A 19,176-nucleotide genomic window follows, 5' to 3' on the forward strand; every position below is an offset into this window, starting at 1 on the left:
AGAGCTAATCAGCTGTGGCAGCGGTCACAGCCCAGAATATGCCCTGTCTGCCTGGAATATCTTTCTGCCACTGCACACCCACATCACACAGAATACCTGGTGCCAGGTGCAGGGCAGCACATACTGTAGAAATAAACAAGCAAAGGAAATATTTCTTAAAAGCTCATTGTTCAGAAATCACAATGCTAAATTCCAGTTTCTTGGAAGAGAGGTTACATAGGTCAGCTTCTGTGCTGCCTTGTGAATTCATTTTTTTCTGGCCAGGGACATGGGCCAGGATGTGAAAGCTAATTCACATGAGCTATTGTTTGAGTGCAGAGGGAGGGAGCCCCCAGCTGCCTGGATTCAAATCCTGCTCTCCTGCTGAGAAGCTATGTGGCTTCCAGGAGTTACTTTACCTCTCTGTGGCAAGAATTTCTCTTCTTTAGAGAAAACATTAGTATTTATCTATTACGATATTTTTGAGGAATAAGCAGTTTGAACATTTATGACATTTGTTTTTTTTAATATAAAATGCTTAGAACGAACCCTAGCACTTAGGAAGGCCTACATTTGTTATAATATTATTATTATTAGTAGTAGTATTTCTTAAAGTACTGTTGGAAGAGGCATGATGGAAAGGGGAAATCTTGGGCTTTGAAATGATTTACAACTGGATTCATATCCTGCACCCTAAGTACTTTGTTCAACAATAGCTAGAAAAACGGTCAGAATCCTTCCTCTGCAGGGTTGGAATGAGAAATGAAATATGCACTTATTTCTATGCCTGGCATAGAGTACCTGTTCAAGAAACTTTCTATTTCCCTCTTCCCCTGGCCAGTGTTTCTTGTCAGTGCCCAAACACTGCTAGAAGACAAGGACCCACATGAGAATGAGATGTAGTCCCTATTCTCAAAGGGCTCCTGGTCCTTAAGAAAGACCTGGATGCACACGATGACAAAGTGCTGTGACAAGGACTCTCATGGAAGTACCAATACAAAGGGTTCCAGGATCATAGGGGAAAAGATCCAAACAAAGTTGATCTGGGAGACTCGAGGAAATCATTGCCTGGGAGGCAGCACTTGGGCTGAGGTTTGAGAAAGACCAGGATGCTGCGCTGGTCCAAGTATTGGAGGGAGAGGAGCTGGGACATTTCAGGCAGCACAGAGGATGGGCTGTGAAGAGAGCCACAGGCTTTGTTGGGATCACTAGCCACCCTGCATCTCTGGTTTCTGTGCCAAACCCCTTGGGGTCTAAACAGTACATCCTCCCCACCCTGAACAAGCTGCTCATGTGGAGAATACACAGGAAAACCCCTGGCATAGAAGACACTCAAATCCAAAGTAGCATGCGTACACCTCAAGGGGGACATTGCCAGGAAAGTTAAAGTGAACCCCAGATGGACAAGTCAGAAATGTGGTGTGTTTTAAATGCTTTTAATAAAATGGAGCTTCATGCCACTCCAGAGTCACCCCACCTTGGCCAGAGCATGGGTCACTGGCATACCTGGGCTGGAACTCTGAGTCCCAGCTAGGGGCCCTGGAGTATGAGCTTCCGTCAGAAGCCCTCACACTGTTGGCAGCCTCAGACCCTTCTTGCCACAGCCAGCACAGATGTCCTCAAGGATTCAAATCCAAAACTGCACTAGTAACTTCTTCCTCAGGAGAATGAGCAAGGCCCCCAGGTGTGTGTGATCATATGTAGTGTGTGTGTGTGTGTGTGTGTGTGTACAGTGCATGTGTGTTTGTATGAGTGTATGTGAATTGTGTGTACATGTGGGCTTGTGTATGCATGTGTTATATGTAATGCATGGTTGTATAAATGTAAATGTGTTTATATGTAGTGGCATAGATAGTGAAATATGCACATATGTTTGTGGGCATGTCATGCATTGTGTATTGTGTGTGCATTTTGTGTAGTATATGTAGCAGGCATATATGCATGTGTGTGGAGTGTGGTTTGTGTATACATGCACTGTGTGTACATGTCTGTTCATGTATATGACTGTGTGGATGTATGTGAGTGAGAGATAAGGGGCTTTGAAGTCCTCTTCTGCAGAGTCAGGATTCAGAGTTGCCACCGGGAGGGAGGCTCTGAAGCCCACCTTAGTACTTCAGCCCTCCTGCTTGGAAAACTGCTGCTATTTGACAGATCTGGCTGAACTACTCCTAATTCGTCATCATAAAGTGAGTGAAAATCTTCTCTGTGTCCAAATATTTCATTCCTCAAGTCTCTTGCACCAAAGGACAAAACTTTGGCCCTTCTTCCACTAGAGTGCTCTCCCACTCAGAATCCCTCCTAGGTGTCTCACTTGTCAAATTGAATCTCTGGGAAATGTCTGGGAAACTCCCAGGGAGCAGTGGGGCTCAACAAGTTACCTGTCTCTAGAAGCCTCAGTGAGTCCTTAACAGGAAATGTAGGTAAGATCCTACCAGGCACTCTCCACAGCCAGCCAGCCACAGGAGTAAGATCCCAGCCCTGCCCTCAAGGTCCTGGCCCAGAGAATGAAAGCTATAGGGCTCTTTGGGACACTAGAAAGTGCCAGGAAACCTGGGTGCTGAATCCAGTGACCGTGGGCAGGTACTTGGCCTCCCTGATCTCACCTGTGAAATGAAGCCAGCATTAAACTACACACCTCATTCAGAGTCACAAACAAGTTAAAGTAGAATATTAAAAAGACCAAATTAAAGATCCAAAAAGTGTCCAGGGGTGAGTGGAATCCCCTAAGCCCCACCATCAGTGTGAGATGAGCTGGAGAGAGAGTGGCTGTGCAGCTAGGGCTGTGGTATCAGCCACTGGGATGAGATGGAGTCTCCCCCTGCCCTTGCTCCTGGGAGATTTGTGCCTTACTGACTAGGTTAGGACAAGAGGCGGAGCAGGGATGCCCAGGCAGAGTTCCTGGGAACTTCTCAAAGGGGCAGATTAACCCAGCAAGGTCAACCTGCCCAATAACTAATTACTCCCTGCACCGCAGCATACATACTCTTTTACATGTCTCTCAACACATGGGCATACACAGAACACACCAACTAGGCATTACATCCAGAAGTGAAACTCACTCACACCCACCACATAGTGTATGCACACATACACAACACACACAGTACATGCATCCCATCGTAGACTATCCTACACACACACACACACACACACACACACACACTCTCTAGCAGCCACACTACATGGCCTGCAAACACGATTTTCACATTCAATGGTTTCACAGAAATAGGCATTTCACTCATACACAACGCACATCCTACGCACACACACTGCATGATACCACAGCCCTAGCTGCACAGCCACTCTCTCTCCAGCTCATCTCACACTTATTTGCACAAGGCTGCGCATAAACACGCGTTGACGCTACTCTATATCTCTTCTATAAGCCCTCACACTCAGGGCCCATCGGTGCAGTGCATCCCCCACGCGGCCAACTCCTGCAAGAGGCATCCCGCTCAGTGTGCAGCGGCCACAGTGGCCAGGAATTAAAATGCAGTGAGGAGGAGCCGGGCGCGTCAGCATTGCGTCTCCAGGAGTGCACCGCGCTCGCCACCGCTGCACCCCTCCTGCGTGAGCCGCGTGGCCAACGAGCGGAGAAGCAGGTGCTCTCCTAGAGCGGCCGCTGCTCAAGTTCGCCCAGGGCCCAAGCAGGGCCGGGCAACCGGGAGAGGAGCTCAGCCACCGCCACCGCGAGCTTGGAGTCTGGAGAGGAGGAGAAGGGCTCACGGACCAAGGAGTCCGGGTCACTCCAGGGAGGTGTTGCCGGGGCTCCGCAGTTCCTGGCTCCCGGCGGGCGCCGCTGGGGCAGGGAAGAGAAGAGACAGGGAACAGCGACGCTGGGCTTTTCTGGAGACACGAGGCACCTCTGAGAGTGGCGCCAAGGGGAGAAGCAACACTTTCCCCTGGCCGGCAGCCTTGAAGGGACTCAGCAGCGAGCAGCTTCCCGCAGAAGCCTCTTCCTTGAGAAGAAGCCCCCAGCCCCAGGCAAGGGCGGGCACATCGCAGAGCTCGGGCGCTGGACTTGGGGAAGCCTTCGCGGGTTCCGACCGAACGCAGCCCGGCAGCAATAAGAAGGAAGGGTCCTGGAGAAAAGAGAGTGAGGAAACAGCGGCTGGAAGACCACTCACCCCAGTACACACCCACCCCACCCGCCCAGCCAGAGAGCTGCGGTGCGCCTCTGGGGGCGCTCGTTCCTTGGCGCCTTCTCTCGCAAGTCCCAGCACCGCTGGGCTATGGGCCAGGCTAGTGGGGTCCTTGGGGATGTCCAAATCAGGCATGGTTGCCCAGTGGCCCCTCTCCCAGGACCAGCGTAAAAGCTGGGGTTAAGTGGGGCAGGGGGGACACAGCGAAGGGTCCCCCGAGGTCCAGAACGAGTGGAGGCAGAAGCAGCGCCCAGGGACAGGAGAGGCGGCTCCCAGTGGGGCCCCTCCAGAGGTAGTGCCCGGTGTCTGACATCCTTCAGGAAGACAAGGGGCCAGGAAAGCCTGGGAGGCGCTCGGGAGAGGCCAGTGCCAGGGGCGGCGGGTCGAGGCGGCGCTCAGTCCCCGGCGGGCGCCCGCGGAGGCGGCGGCGGCGGCGCGGGACGGGCATGCCGCGCCAACGGAGCTCCTTTCGGGCGCACGCTTCCCTGGCGCGGGCTGCGCGCGGCTGCTCCTGCTTCTACTGCTGCTGAGGACTCCCATGGCGGCTCCGCCCTGCCGGGCCGCCGCTGCCGCCAGCCGCGGGCTAAATGAATGAGCCGGAGCGGCGGAGCCGGGCTGCCCACGGCCGTGCTCCCAGCCCGGGACGCTTCCGCATGGCCCGCGAGCAGCTGGCGCCCGCGGCGGTGGTGGCTGCCGGGCAGCCCAGGGGTGGTAGGGGCAGCGAGCGGGCGCTGCAGGGGCCAGGGGTCGCCCGCAGGGGGCGGCTGTCTCTGAGCCGCGCTAAACTGCACGGGGCTGCGGCACATGTGCGCCAGGCGCACAGCTGCAGGGGGCTTTTTCCAGCGGCGGGCGCTCTGGGTGCTGGCCTTTTGTACCTCCCTCGGCTTGCTGCTGTCCTGGTCCTCGAAGAGCCTTCTCTACTGGCTCAGCTTTCCGTCACACATGCGGGTGCACCCCGAGTGGAGTCGCCAGCTGCCCTTCCCCCTAGTACTTAACATTCATTAACAGTTATTTATTTCAAATGAATAACATTTTTATTAATTCACTTCATAACTGAATTATATCCAGCCTTTTAAGTCAAGGACCAGTAACTCTTAATAGTGATATAAGTACTTTGTAATATTTTTATTGGTGCATTATGATTATACATGAAAGCAGAATTCTCTGTTACATATTTGTACGTGTAATTCAATAAGTTTAAGCATGATTATTTCTCATTTTTACAGTAAGTCCAACAATGAAATTACTAATATAAATAAATAGTTTAAGTCACATGTGTAGACAATGGCTGAATATGTGCTGAAAGCTAGAGTTTCAATTTTGTTGGTTTTTTTAAACAAATAAATATTTTAAATAAAGCCCATTTCAAATTGTCTCATAGCAAAAGAATAAAATCTTATTAAGTATTAGTGTCATTATAGTGAAATGAAAGTGTTGTTACACTTAATACTGTTTTGCTAAATATTAGAGGTTAACCCTAATGTAATGTAAATTAAAATAAAAGCTTCCATCTAAAGTGTGATATTGAGAGTGCAGTGTATCAGTTCTGGCCTAGCAATGGCTATGTCTCAGCCACAGAAAATCTCTGGTCATCCCTGAATGTAAATGTGTGGTGTGAGACTGTGCAGTCAGGAACTGAGTGACCCAACATGAGAAGCAGATGCAAAGGGACTCTTGCCCACCCACAAGCCTATACCCATGTTTAGTCTCTGACTGGATGAGCAGATCTTGACTAGCAGAGTTACTTTCTCCAAATGTAACCAGTCAGTAAGCACCCAAAGCACCTTGCACTTCACTAGAATACTTCATAATCAGTTGAAACTACAGCATCCTGGCCTGTGGGAGCCATCCTGTCCTGATACCCAGAACCAGATGGGTGTGCATGGTGCTGTGTTCTTCAGAGCCTGCCTTCATAGCCTGCCATGTGTTGAAGGGGATAGAGGAATGTACAAACCCAAGAAGAACAGTGTTGGGATGGACTTATGTTAAATAAGTGTATCTTTCTGATTTTTTAAGCAAAATTCTCAATTTTCAGCTTATTTTCTAATTTTTTATTCCATGGTAATACAAAAAAATTTGAAAGTGTTTAACATTAAAACTCCTAATTGCTAACTAGCACTGAGGAAATGGGAGCTATCAGTTAAAATAATAATAAAGACAAAACATTTTTCTTGAGCATACATATATGACAGGGTATTAAAAAGGCAGCACCATCTGCTAACTCCAAGGGAGTTAGCTTGTTCACACCACTGTGGCCTTTCTTCATTCAGGGTAGTGTGTGTGTGTGTGTGCAGCCACCCTCCATGGTGTTGTCTGATGCTAGTCTCCTATCCTGGTAACTTCTGGCCTTTCCTAAAGGTTGTGAGGGAAATGATCTCCTGTTCAGCCTCCTCTCTAAGGATGGTCTTGTGGATCCTGAGCAGGGCTGGCCATCCTTTCCAAAGCACAGATGATTTGCAAGTAACAATTCAGGTGAAACTGAAACAATGGAGTCTAATGAGGCTATTGCTGAACAGTACCAGGGCTGAATTTATATGAGGTATGTAGTCCACTCTTGCAGTACTCTAAAAAAACATTTACTGTGCTGTTGGCGGCCAAAGGGCCTGGACAAAACCCTTCTCACATAGAGGAAAGAATGGTGGCCACGTGTATTACTTCTCCCATGTGCAGAGATAAGGCATTGGTGCTGAGAATGAAACCTTTGCAGCTTCAATTGGACATGCTTTCTTTTTAGGAATATTATTCCATTTTTAGCCATTCTTTTGTCATTTCTACAAAATTGCATGTAACTGTATAAGTATTTTTAAAAGAGAGTTTTGTAAATATTTAATATACTGCTAATTTGATTTTCAATTATAAAGGTCAAGTATTCTGTCTTTGGGGTCTTTATGTTTTATAGTACTTTGCTAAAAATGAAAAAAAAATGTACCTTTACAGAATGTTTTAATGTGGATTTAATTTAGTGAAAATAAGAGTTTTTTTAAATGTCAAAAAATTGCAATTTAAAAAAATTCAAAAAGAATATTTTCCATGGCAACTGTCATATATGATTTGGTTAGTGACTGTTGGAATTCTTGTCTTACTAATCTCTTCCTCAAACTTGCCCTTATCTTTCTGGCCACATTGCACTCCATTTTGCTCCTTAAACATTGCATGTGTTTTTTTTTTGTTGTTGTTGTTGGTTTTGTTTGTTTTTCTCTCAGGAAGCTGCAAACACAGTGCAGTTTCTAGATATCTCAGTTCCAGAGCCCACCGAGGAAGTGAACCCAGACTGTACTTGCCAGAGCCCCTGAGGAGGAGACCCCAGCCTACACCCACCAGATCCCATGGCGGACACACCCCAGGCCTGCCTCCATCTGATTATGTGCCCCAGCCCTGCACCCTCCTGAAACCACCAAGGAGGCGCCCCAGGCCTCTGCCCAGCTAAGCCTACTGAGGAGGATTCCCCAGGCCTGCCTCCAACCAAGCCCACCAAGGAGGCGCCCCAGGCCTGCACCCTCCTAAAGCCACCAAGGAGGCACCCCAGGTCTGTGACCTCCTGAAGCCACCAAGGAGTTTCCCCAGTCCTGCCTCTGCCCAAGCCCACCAAGGAGGCACCCAAAGCCTGCTTCTACCTGAGCCCACTGTGGAGGTGCTCCAGGTCTGTGCCCTCCTGAAGGCACCAAGGATGTGCCCCAGGACTGCACCCTCCTGAAGTCATCAAGGAGTTGCCCCAGGCCTGCACCCCCCCCCCCTGAAGCCACCGATGAGGTGCCCCAGGCCTGTGTCCTGCTGAAGCCACCGAGGAGGTGCCCCAGGCCTGTGTCCTGCTGAAGCTGCCAAGGAGGTACCCCAGGCCTGTGCCCTCCTGAAGCCACCGATGAGGTGCCCCTGGTCTGTGCCCTGATAAAGCCACTGAGGAGGTACCCCAGGTCTGTGTCCTGCTGAAGCTGCCAAGGAGATGCCCCAGGCCTGAGCCCAATGAGTCAGCGCCCCAGGCCTGTGACCTCATGAAGCCACCAAGGAGACGCCCCAGTCCTGTGCCCTCCTGAAGCCACGGAGGAAGTGCCCCATACCTGCGCCCACCTAAAAGATAACCCCAGCCTGTGCCCGCCCAAGCCCACCGAGGAGGTGCACCAGGCTTGCCCCCACCCTAGCCCACTGAGAAGCCACTCTAGGCCTGTGCCCACCCAAACCCACCAAGGAGGCACCCCAGGCCTTTGCCTACCCCAGCCTGCCTGGCCTGGGCTCATGGAAAGGCTCAGGTGCCTGTGGCAGTGCGCTTCTCCAGGCCCACCTACCTTGCTCTAGTGCTGGGAACAGGTGCAGCTGGAGCACCCAGCATTCCTGGCAACTGGGACTAAACTTTGCAGCCCACTGCCTCTTGCTGTGCTTTTGACTGATGTCTTAGGTGCCACAGGGTTTCAGGTGCCACATGGGGACCATGGAGATGGGGTCTGGATAGTTTTCCCGCTGCCACTCCAGACAGCCAGTTAAGGGGGCTGAAAAGTTGTTAAGGACAAATGCTCAGCCACTGCCCTAACCACTCACAGCCACCCACACCCTATGTTGAAAAGAATGAGCATCAAACCACTCGCCTGCTTAGGCATGGGCCTCTGCAGCTCGACACTCACTGCCAAATGGCTGAGAGAGGGGGAATCTGCACTCAGACTGCCCCCTCTGCTGACCAATTTTCAAACTCACCGGGCTGCCTTCCTGCAATTTTGAGCCAGTTCCTGCAGCTTCCACGCCATTATGCCCTCTTTGGAGGACACTGCCTTGGATGCTATTTTGGCATGCCCTCCAGTGGCGGGCTGCTGGGCCCAATGTTTTCGATCTCTGGTACCAAAAAATCTACTATAGAAATGAGATAATATGCACACCACTCGGTTTGAAGGGGAGAGGAAGAGGCAGCCTATCAATCGGCTGATCGCAAACACTAGAGCATCTGCAAAGTCCATTTTCAAGTCTACAAGAAATAAAATGTGTGTGTGTTTTAAAACATAGTCTTCATTATTATTTAGGAATGTCAGGGCCAACAGCTTAGAGGAAGCTGCCACTGAAGAGGTAGCTTGTTATGTTCTGTTTCTAGTTAAAGGGTGCACCATGACGTGAGTGCCACACAGGGGCTAGGAGCACTGGCATCAGTCAAAAGCACAGAAGAAAAAAAACACAGAAGAGAGAAGAAATGTGGGCAAGAGCTCTTGGTGTGGTTTCTATGATTAGGAAGAAGTAGGGTGGGGTAGTGAGGTTTAGGATTGTCTGGCTTAATTAATTCAGTGGGACTTGAGGCAAAGGGCTGTTCCTTATTATCTGCTATCTGTTCCTGAGGGCATTAGCACAGGTGGATGATGACCCAGGGAGTGAGATCTCTGTAAAGCAGACTGTTGGAGCATGAGCTGGCTCATGTTTCAAAAGCCTACTCAGGCCCACATTGCCATCTCTAGGAATTAGCAAAGTTTGGAAGTGGAAGAAAGTCCCCAGGGTTTCAGGAAGACCCCAAATGTCAAAGCATCAACTGCAGGTGCTTCCAATTTAGCCCTTTCAATCCATGTTTGTTATGTAATAAAGAGTCATAGTTTTATGGAGGTAGGAATGTTTATGTGAAATTGTTTTTAAACTATACCTCTTCCCTATTCATTTAAAAAACAGAAACAAAGGTCAATGTTTTTTTCTTTTCATCCATGCTCTTTGATGGGAGGGTTCTTCTCTGTCAGATATATTATGAGGGCTTATCTGATGCAGAATCAGAAGGCAAGCTGGGCATATAGAAAGACCAGTGGTTCTTAAGTCTGCAGGGCACTTGAAAGAACTTCTAAATGAATCTGGGAAAGTTGTAAAGAAAAAGGGGTAGTTTTTACTAAAAAATACGTTTTTGAATATGTTCTAGTGATGATGTTCAAGATATAATTATGAAAATCTCTGATTGTTGTGAAATTATGGGGGTGGGAACCTGGAATATTTTCTTTCAAATATGATATTACTCTGAAACTCAGTCATGCCTACCATAGATTCCATTTGTTACATGATTACTAAATGTCTTTGGATAAATATTTTATTTCCTATAGATATTTTTTTTTCTAGAACATAGAGCCTTTAATTTTATATGCATGTAAGTGAACTTTAAAATTTAAAAGAAAAGTAATTCACATATAAAACTATAATTCTAACAAAATTATAATTCTGCAGAATTTTTTTTGTAATAGCACATTTAAAAAAAATTCCATTAACAAAAGTGTGTATTCTCCACTTACATGTTAACTTTACATTCATTTAAAAAATACATAGTATTTCATTAAATATATTTATTATCACTAAACAATAATAATTTAATTATTATATACTTAAAGCTTGCTTTCAATATTTAGACAATAAAATGCTGGGCATCTGTGGTGTATATATAGTCGCTTAATTTTCAGTCTTTAAGGTTGTTTTACTTGCAGAGCTAAGATAGAATGGAGAATAAGTATGGGTAGCAGGGTCAGGGGGTGATATTTCTATCACTGCTAGCTAATAATGTGTGAAAATGAATTTAGAGAATTGCATGTCTCCATGAACTACATCATGTACTCATTAGAGAAAAAATTGACCTTGATATTGATGAGATTGACTTATCTATAAATTTGACAAGCATTCAAGATGGTTGAATGAAGTGATATTTCCTGTGTGGTGGCTGCTCTCATAACTGCATTAATCAAGGTTTAAACAGTAACTTCTATAGTTCATTTGAATGATTAGGTATGTGTGATGTGAAGATGAAAATATCATAGCAGATATGGAATTAAGTAGGCAGCTTTTCAGGAATCAAGTCACAAGTAACAACAAAATATGTAGAGAGGGGTATTTTATAATGTAAAAGACTTTTAAAACTGTTTAATTGTACTTGCTAGTAAATCTCTTCATTACTAGTGCCACCCCATGTTAAAATATAACAATAAATTCTTTGGAGAGCTTTAAAAATTCCAAACTTATGGTCAAATTTTATCTACTCTCTTCTTCCCACCCTTTATCTCTCTTAGCCCATTTATCAATTACTTAAAAAATCACATCTCTCTCTCTCTCTCTCTCTCTCTCTCTCTCTATATATATATATATATATATATATATATATATATATATAATTTTCTATATATATACATATATGTGATTTATATATAATTATATAATTTTCATGTAATTATATGTATATATATATATATATATAAAACAAATTACACACACATGTTCATCTTCATGATTATCACCATCTCAATTCTATCATCTGTTGTATTTGTATGAATTTTATGTTCCCGTAAAGATTAATGGGCTGAAATTTTGGCCCCTAGTATGGCAATATTAAGAATCTTTAAGAAGTGGGACCATGGAAGGTAACTAAATCATAGGGAATGAATCCTCATGAATGGATTAATGCTATTTCTGGAAGTGGGACAAATCTCATAGAATTGAATTAGTTCCCATGAGAGCTGATAGTTATATAGAAAGAAAGCCTAGGTCCTACCACCTTCCACTGGTTATCTTGCCATGTGATTTCTCTGTTCCACACCATTGTGATGACATCCACAATGGGGCCATTACCAGAATAGAATAGATGCTGACAATATGATCCTCTACCTCCAGAGCTGAGATATATAATCTTCTTTTTCTATGAAGTATCTACTATTGGGTATCTTGTTATAGCAACACAAAAATAGACTAAGTCAGTTACTCATCTTCATTTGTACTACTCACAAGTTTCTTGAAAGAAGTTTGCATTCTGATAATTGTGTAGCTGGGAACTTACTACTTCACTTTACAGTTAATTTGTTAGCGCTTTCTAATTGAGATTTTGACCCACACATACCATCTGAGACTGTTTTGTTATATTCCACAAAGACTTACTTTTTTGGTAAATCCAATAAAAATATTATTTTTATTTTACTTCTATTACATCTAAAATTATTTAAGTTACTGCCTCTCTAAGCCATTGTGACAGTGTCTTTTCCTTATTCTTCATCTGTTCATTTTATTTTACTTCATAGTTACTTCATTTTTACTTTTTACTATACCCATATGCTCAGGGTTCTTAAATCTTTTTTGGTTTTCTACTATATCAACATGCTGGTAATTCTCAAATATCCATTTGATGACCAAACCTCCCTTTCTTCCAATGTTATACCCATGTAGTCAATGCCTATTAAATTTCTTCAGCTGGATTTTTTTCTCATTTAAAAATTATTAACTGATACATAGCTCGGCTGAATTCCATAAGTGTCATTAAAATAAAATGCATAGATTTCTCATCCTAAAGTTCTACCTGAAATTTGTAACTCTGAACAGCAGTGAGGAGTACTTCCAGTCCCTTAGTAAACCCGCCAGAAATAAATTAATCCTTCATTCTTTCCTCCCTAGTTTTCCTCTCCATACTCTATTTATCTTCTGGGTAGCTTTCAAATTCAAATTCATTAGTTGAAATTCTAATTCTTTATTATGTGGATTGTTAAAATAGCCTTTGATCTGTCTCTACTCTCTATTCCATTGGGCTGTTCTTAGTACTGTATCAGGACTAAGGTGCATGTATTTAAATCCCAGCATACTTTCTAATGGATTAGAGTTTACAATTAATGTACCATAGCTTTCCAAATAACACTGAATTTATTACTACAGAATAATTGACTTTTGTGACTCCATTATTTTTTTTCTCTTTGCACGCATCTCTACATCCCTGTATCAAAATACTACTTAAACCCAAAACTCATGCCTCTGGGAATCTTCATTCTGCCCTTCTCTGGAAATCACTTCCCTTTCTTTCACCATGTATACATTTCTTCTGAACTTTGGGATTATGGTTAGTTACTTCTTTCTCAAGAAGTCTTTCTCTGACTCTGCAGCCTTTGTGTATGTATTTGTTCTCTATCCCTGTGACCCAAATCACTATGAACTTGATGACTTAATAAAGAAAAAATCTTTTAAAAAAATCATTCTCACAAGTCTGAAGTTAACACCCAAGAACCCCTTGGAACTTTTCTCACTACTGTAAAATTCACTTCTTTGGGGTTGCATATTTGTGGTTCCCATGCTCTTGCTGGCTGTCAACTGGAGACCTGTTTCATGGATTGAAGTCCTCCTCCTTTCCTTCTTGCTTGGCTTCTTCAATCCTCAGAGTGCCTTCAGTGATCAGTTCCTATGCTTCAAGTATCTCTTATTTATGTCCCAGCCAGAGAAGGGACTCTGCTTTGAAGGGCTTATGTGACTGGTTAGGCCTTCTAGATCACTTTCCTACTTAAGGGTGATCTGTACCATAAAACATAAGATAAGCTTCAGAATGATATCTTCATATATTGACAGACTCTGGAGATGGGCAGGACAATACTGAGGGCCTCTTTACACAGTCTGTGTACAACAATCTAGTAAGATTTTTCTCCTTACATGTTCTTGAAAGCTTCTTATTGGGGAAATAATATGCTGCAAACCCAATTTTATGACGAAAACTATACCTTAGAAAAGTAATGTAAATCAATGTTGAGGTGTACAAGCTAGGGAAATGTTGACAGAGATTATAAGAAAGTTGTTAAAACACTGAAAAAATGTGGTTATTTATATCTTCTTAGTATACATATCATCATCATAAATAAGGCACTTAAATTAACATAATTGCTTTATATAATATATTAATAATAATATCCTGATGGATATCTGCGGGAAACCCTTACCATGTACAAACCATTTTACCACATCATATAATCTATTTTGAAATTAAAACAGAAAAAGAAAAAAGGGGGAGGATGTAAATATGCTAAAGTGAGGAAATATGCTAAGTTGAAAAAAATTATAAATATATTTAAAATATAGATGTAACATACTGAGATTAAAGTTTATTTTTAGATAAAGGATATTTGTAAATGATTAATCAAACAGTTAATTACAGTTTCAAGTCTTCTAGAAAATAATTCTATTTTATGTTGTTGATACTGCCTGTTTCCAGTGACAAGTTCTGCTCCCTCACATGCTGAAGTAGAACATTAGAAAATTCACACTAAGGCAAGCATATAAAGCAGGTTTTATTTAATAAGGGATAGCATAGGCTTCTCTGAGGAGGGAGAAGGGGGCCATAGATGGTATTTCTAGAAGTGAGGCTATTCTGCCTTTTTTTATTGGACTTAGGCTTCCTTTGTTCTCCTGCTCTCTTCCCCTTATCTCTCTCCTTACTGCTTATGTGACTAGGCCCAGGAGCTGCTCACTGTGATGGCCAAAATGTGAGCAGTAGATGGGATGGAGGGGCCAAGTTGGAGCCATCAGGTCCGGAAGGCAATTAACAAGTCTCTATAGGAAGGGATAATCTCTGGGACAGGTTATTTTAGCAACAGGTTGGAACAGGTGCAGGGTTATTCTTGATATGGGTGGAGAAAGAAAGGCTCTCAAGGCATTAACATTTCAATCCCACCATTCTCTTGATCTAACCCTTGCCTATCTTCCTCTTTGATTCTTGCTTCATTGTTTATTTAAAATTTTATTTTCAGAACAAAATACTACCATTATATAATTCTGGTGTTATGTATTATACACATATATATTCTTTGAAGGTTTTTTTACAAAATTTTAAAATATTGGTGAATAGAAATACATTCTTAAAAAAAAGTCACTTTGATAAAGACAGGTCATGGATTTAAACACATCAGCTGCATGCTATAAATTCTCCCTAACACCAAAATATTTCTCAGAGAAAGGACCTCCTTAATGCATGCTAATATATTCAAAATACTTTTTTTTACTCTCAAGTGGCATGATTAATCAGAAGAAAAAATAAGTACAATGGCTAAACATGGCATTTATTTTCATCAGTGATTTCTTTTGAATCCATGCTAAGAGGAAGTATTTCATTTCTCTGTAGTTAAAAAAAAGTATAAAGATTAACCATATGTTCACTCTCTTTTTTCAAGGCATTTTTCTTTTACTGATCAACAATTTTGATTTTTGATCTAAAATCTCACTTTTCAACTTATATCATTATCTTAAATCATTGAACAGTATAATTCCTACCTGAAAAGGTAATATCAACAGAATCTGTAAGGAGAGTAGTCCACAAGGTCACATCAACTTCTTTCTTGCCCAATGGCACTCTCTCTATCTGATCTCCTTCATTACATTCCATATAACATGTTTTATTAATGAACATCACTTAGCAAGCTGAAAGAAAAAAATTCCCCTTTCTATTTTCTCTTAAATACACTGGATAGATTTAAATACAATTATTTAAAACATATTTTATTATTGACATCATAAACTCTGAAGATGAGAGATCCACAAGGCAGATGGTTCTTTATAATTAGACTTACTCTTAGAAAGCAGTATTGGCCTACTATTACATCTGTACTGATGGCAGAATGTTGATTATAAATTATTTATTTCACGTGTTTTTTTTCCTCTTTTATTTTTTTCTCTCCTCGCCCCCACTAGCCACCCTCTTCTTGGATCATTGCTTTTTCACTTAGATTGGATCAGGACCATTTATAAAAATCACCTGTAAACTCACATAAAGCTGTGAAACATCCAAAGCAAGATTCTTTTGCTTGCTTGTGAGAACATAAGACTTTTGTTCAAGCTTTCCCTTGATTTGATTTGTATCTATAAGGCATATGTTTTTAGTCCTTTTCAGCATTTCCAAGTCTTCTATTTCTTGCAGAAAACACATTGTTGGATTTTATTTTCCTTTGTGAAATTTATGGATCCTTGTATTTTATTTGGTTACTTTAATCCATCTTCATTTGTTTTAATTTCTAACTAGGTTTTTATTCTGCCATATTATTTAATGTTCTTTTTATTTCTTGTACTTCCTGTGCTCTTTTAATTAACTTCTATAATATTTTCTTCTGGTGTTTAAAGTTTTATACAATAATTTTATTTCTGTTTCTCTTTAGAGACACAAACAATACTTGTTTCCCTAATATATCAGTGGCTGTATCTTCCCTCTTAGAAAAGAAGAGCATTAGTAAACCTCATGTCTTTACCATCTCTATGATGCCCAGAATATTACTTACTTCTGGTGACATGAGTAATCTTTCTCTTTTCTTACATTTATATATTCATGAATCATAGTTTATTATATTTATTTAAAATTATTCCACTACCTTTATTGGTTCTTTGGGTTTGGAGAAGAACCAAAGGCCAGAACATAGTGTTTATCTCTGTAAGAAAGCTGAAGAATCTTGTGTGTGGGACAGGGCATGGACATGGACTTTTTGACAGAAAGTCCCATGCAGTGCATCATAAGACAGCTATCATTTGATTTTGAAATAGCCCAGCAGAAAATAACTATGGTCAAGATGGCACCCCAAGTTCTTTTTTATGTTGGAATGTAGATAGAAGACAGTTTTGCCAGGTTGCAATCTACAAACACTGGGAGTTAGATTAGAGAAGTAAAGGACTGAATGCCCAAAGCATGTCAGCCTCCACCTACTTTAACTTTACCCAGAAGAACTCTTGCCCAAGAATATCCCCACAGCAATGATGTGAGGGCAAAAGGATAGGCAATAACAGTCCAAATGCAAAGAGGTGGGAAATGGGTTGGGGAGAGCTAAAGAATAATTGGAACTGATCTTCCTGTGTTGCCTCTAGCTCTTCTCTGCCCTAAGCTGGCCACTCACTCCCTCAACAGAGTAGTTTAAAATATACTTGTTAGTGTTTTTGTTGTTGTTTTAGATCTTGCAGTCCATTTTTCTAATCCTGTGGATTCTTGGCATCATTTTTTGAGGCAGTAACCTATACAAGTTGGACATCTTGTTGAACACCTGCTATCTTGGGGGAATATATACAGATGTGTGTGCATGTTGAACTTGTATCTATATTCAGTATATATTAATTATATAAGGGATTTCTCTCTCTCTCTCTCTCTCTCTCTCTCTCTATATATATATATATATATATATATATATATATATATTTGTAAAGGTTGATACCTTTACTATACTTCATGTTCTTCATTTAAATCATTTGGTTTTTTTCATTTTCTGTATTCAGTGATAGTATATATGGTTTTTATAGCTAGATAATATTGTACAGTTTAAAATCTGCTTATTTTACAATGAAAAACGTTTCCATGTACAATGAAAATATATGTTCTGAAAGATGACCTTATAAATTCCTTTGAAAGGACACTTCATATAGTGTGAAAATACCAAACAAAAAATTTTTAAATGCAATTTTTAAATAAGACACAAATTTCAAACCTGCAGTCAATAGGCAGCATTTGGAAAGAGTTTTGAAGTCTCATCAAAATTTTTGTTTTTTTATGTACAAAATTGAATACTGGTAATTGTTACTTAGTTTATAGCATAAGTGACCTCCAAACATCATTTTAGTTTACCAAAGCATTTTTTATTTTTATGGTGCTTGAGCTTGAACCCAGAGCCTGTGCATGCTTAGGCACATGCTCTACCACTGAGTCACCCAAAACCCCATATTGATTTGGCTAAAACAAATACAGCAATTAATGGAAAAGTATATGTTTGATGAAGTACATACACAAAAGCATTAACCTGAGCACATTATCTTGTGTTGGTACTGCCAAAAAAGCAAATACTGGAGAAAAATTAATACTTACTCAAATTCCAGTTTAAATTTTGTTAATTCTCCTCATCCCCAAAACAATTTGTCTCAAGAAACACTGACTGTACTACTTATTGTTTCCTCTCTTCTTGTCCCCTTTTACTATCCCTGCTTCCCTTTTCCTTCTTGTTCCTCACCCTGCTTCTTACTTTTTTTCTTTTATTTTCTGCCACCACTGTTTCCTCCCTTTTCTTCATATTTTCTCTCCTTTTTCCTTATCTTTTTCCTTGGTCATCAAGTAGCAGTGGTAATGGTTGCCAAGTTGCACGTACTAATAATGGTTGTATTCATCATTCAGTAAATACTTTCTATGTGCTGGAAATTGAGCTCAGCTTTTAACCAGATGAGTAATTTTAGTTGGTAGTTCTTGGGATTCAATGGGAAGTTCAGTTCAGTTTGCATGCAGTTTGATTAAAATTATGCTCTGACATCTTTGAAATTTGATTGAATTAAAAGACTAATGAACTTATATTAAAGAAGATAGACTTTAAAATAACTCTAGAGTTGTATTTATATACTCCAAGTAAAGTGTATAGCCCCACTATATACACTTTTTCCCTGGGTTAATTTAAAAATGGAAAAATATAATTCTTGAGAAACAAGAATTGTCAATATTTGAAAATAAAATAACAAATTAAATTTAATTGTCCATAAGTTTACTTTATAAAAACATTACTTTTTTTTTTAAAGTACTCTTCTCTTTGCTTTAAAACACCAAACTAAAACATATGGTACTTCATAATAAACTTAATGGAGATGGTATTGTATGCAATAATAATATTTAGGGTTGCTAAAAAGTTTCTTTCAGAGAAATGTGTTATAATAGAAAGAAAATATAGAACAGCTTCTTGATAGGCAGGTGCTTACTTCACTGATGTATTTTTGTGATTGACTTTTGAGGGTAAAATTCATTATCAAGAAATTCTGTCTTGAAATTATTTTACAATAAATTGGTTGCATTAGATAAATGCTAACTAGGTGTTTTTTCTCTAAGAAGTTTACCATGTTTGCTTTCCTCAGCTCATTTAGAAAGAATGAAAATATGGAAAGAAAATTTACATTGTAACTGCAGGCATCAAACCAATTTGACTTTGTAGATGCAAAAAGTGAAATGTATAAAATCATTTTCCTTTTAAATCACAAGAATAATGATCCTAAACAAGATGAAGAAGATTGTAGAGTAGATTTTTGTTTAAACTTGGTTGAAGTATAATAAAACACAAACTTACCTGTGAGAACTTATCAGATTCATTAGGCAGAAAGTAATATTTTGGGGATGGGGTGGTTTATAGTGTCCTGGAAATTGGTACACAATAAACATAGCCAGTCTACAGATCATGAAGAACTAAATAAATGATGGTAATGCATTTTAAATTACCTTGAATTTGTAAAGAAGCAGCAAAGCACAATCTCATTCTAGTTTGGAAAGATTAGTTTTGCTGCAATATGGAGCAATTATTAAGTGAAACAAAATAAGAGGAGGGACTACTTTTAA

General features: G+C 41.2%; 1 pseudogene; it reads left to right on the forward strand.

Annotated features, from left to right (window-relative positions):
• Window positions 1–4,925: 4,925 nt before the first annotated feature.
• The window catches only part of LOC144364697 (ankyrin repeat domain-containing protein 33B-like), a 44,746-nt pseudogene continuing 30,495 nt past the window's right edge, over window positions 4,926–19,176 (forward strand).

This window comes from Ictidomys tridecemlineatus, unplaced genomic scaffold, assembly GCF_052094955.1.
Source record: "Ictidomys tridecemlineatus isolate mIctTri1 unplaced genomic scaffold, mIctTri1.hap1 Scaffold_83, whole genome shotgun sequence".
Taxonomy (NCBI): Eukaryota; Metazoa; Chordata; class Mammalia; order Rodentia; family Sciuridae; genus Ictidomys; species Ictidomys tridecemlineatus.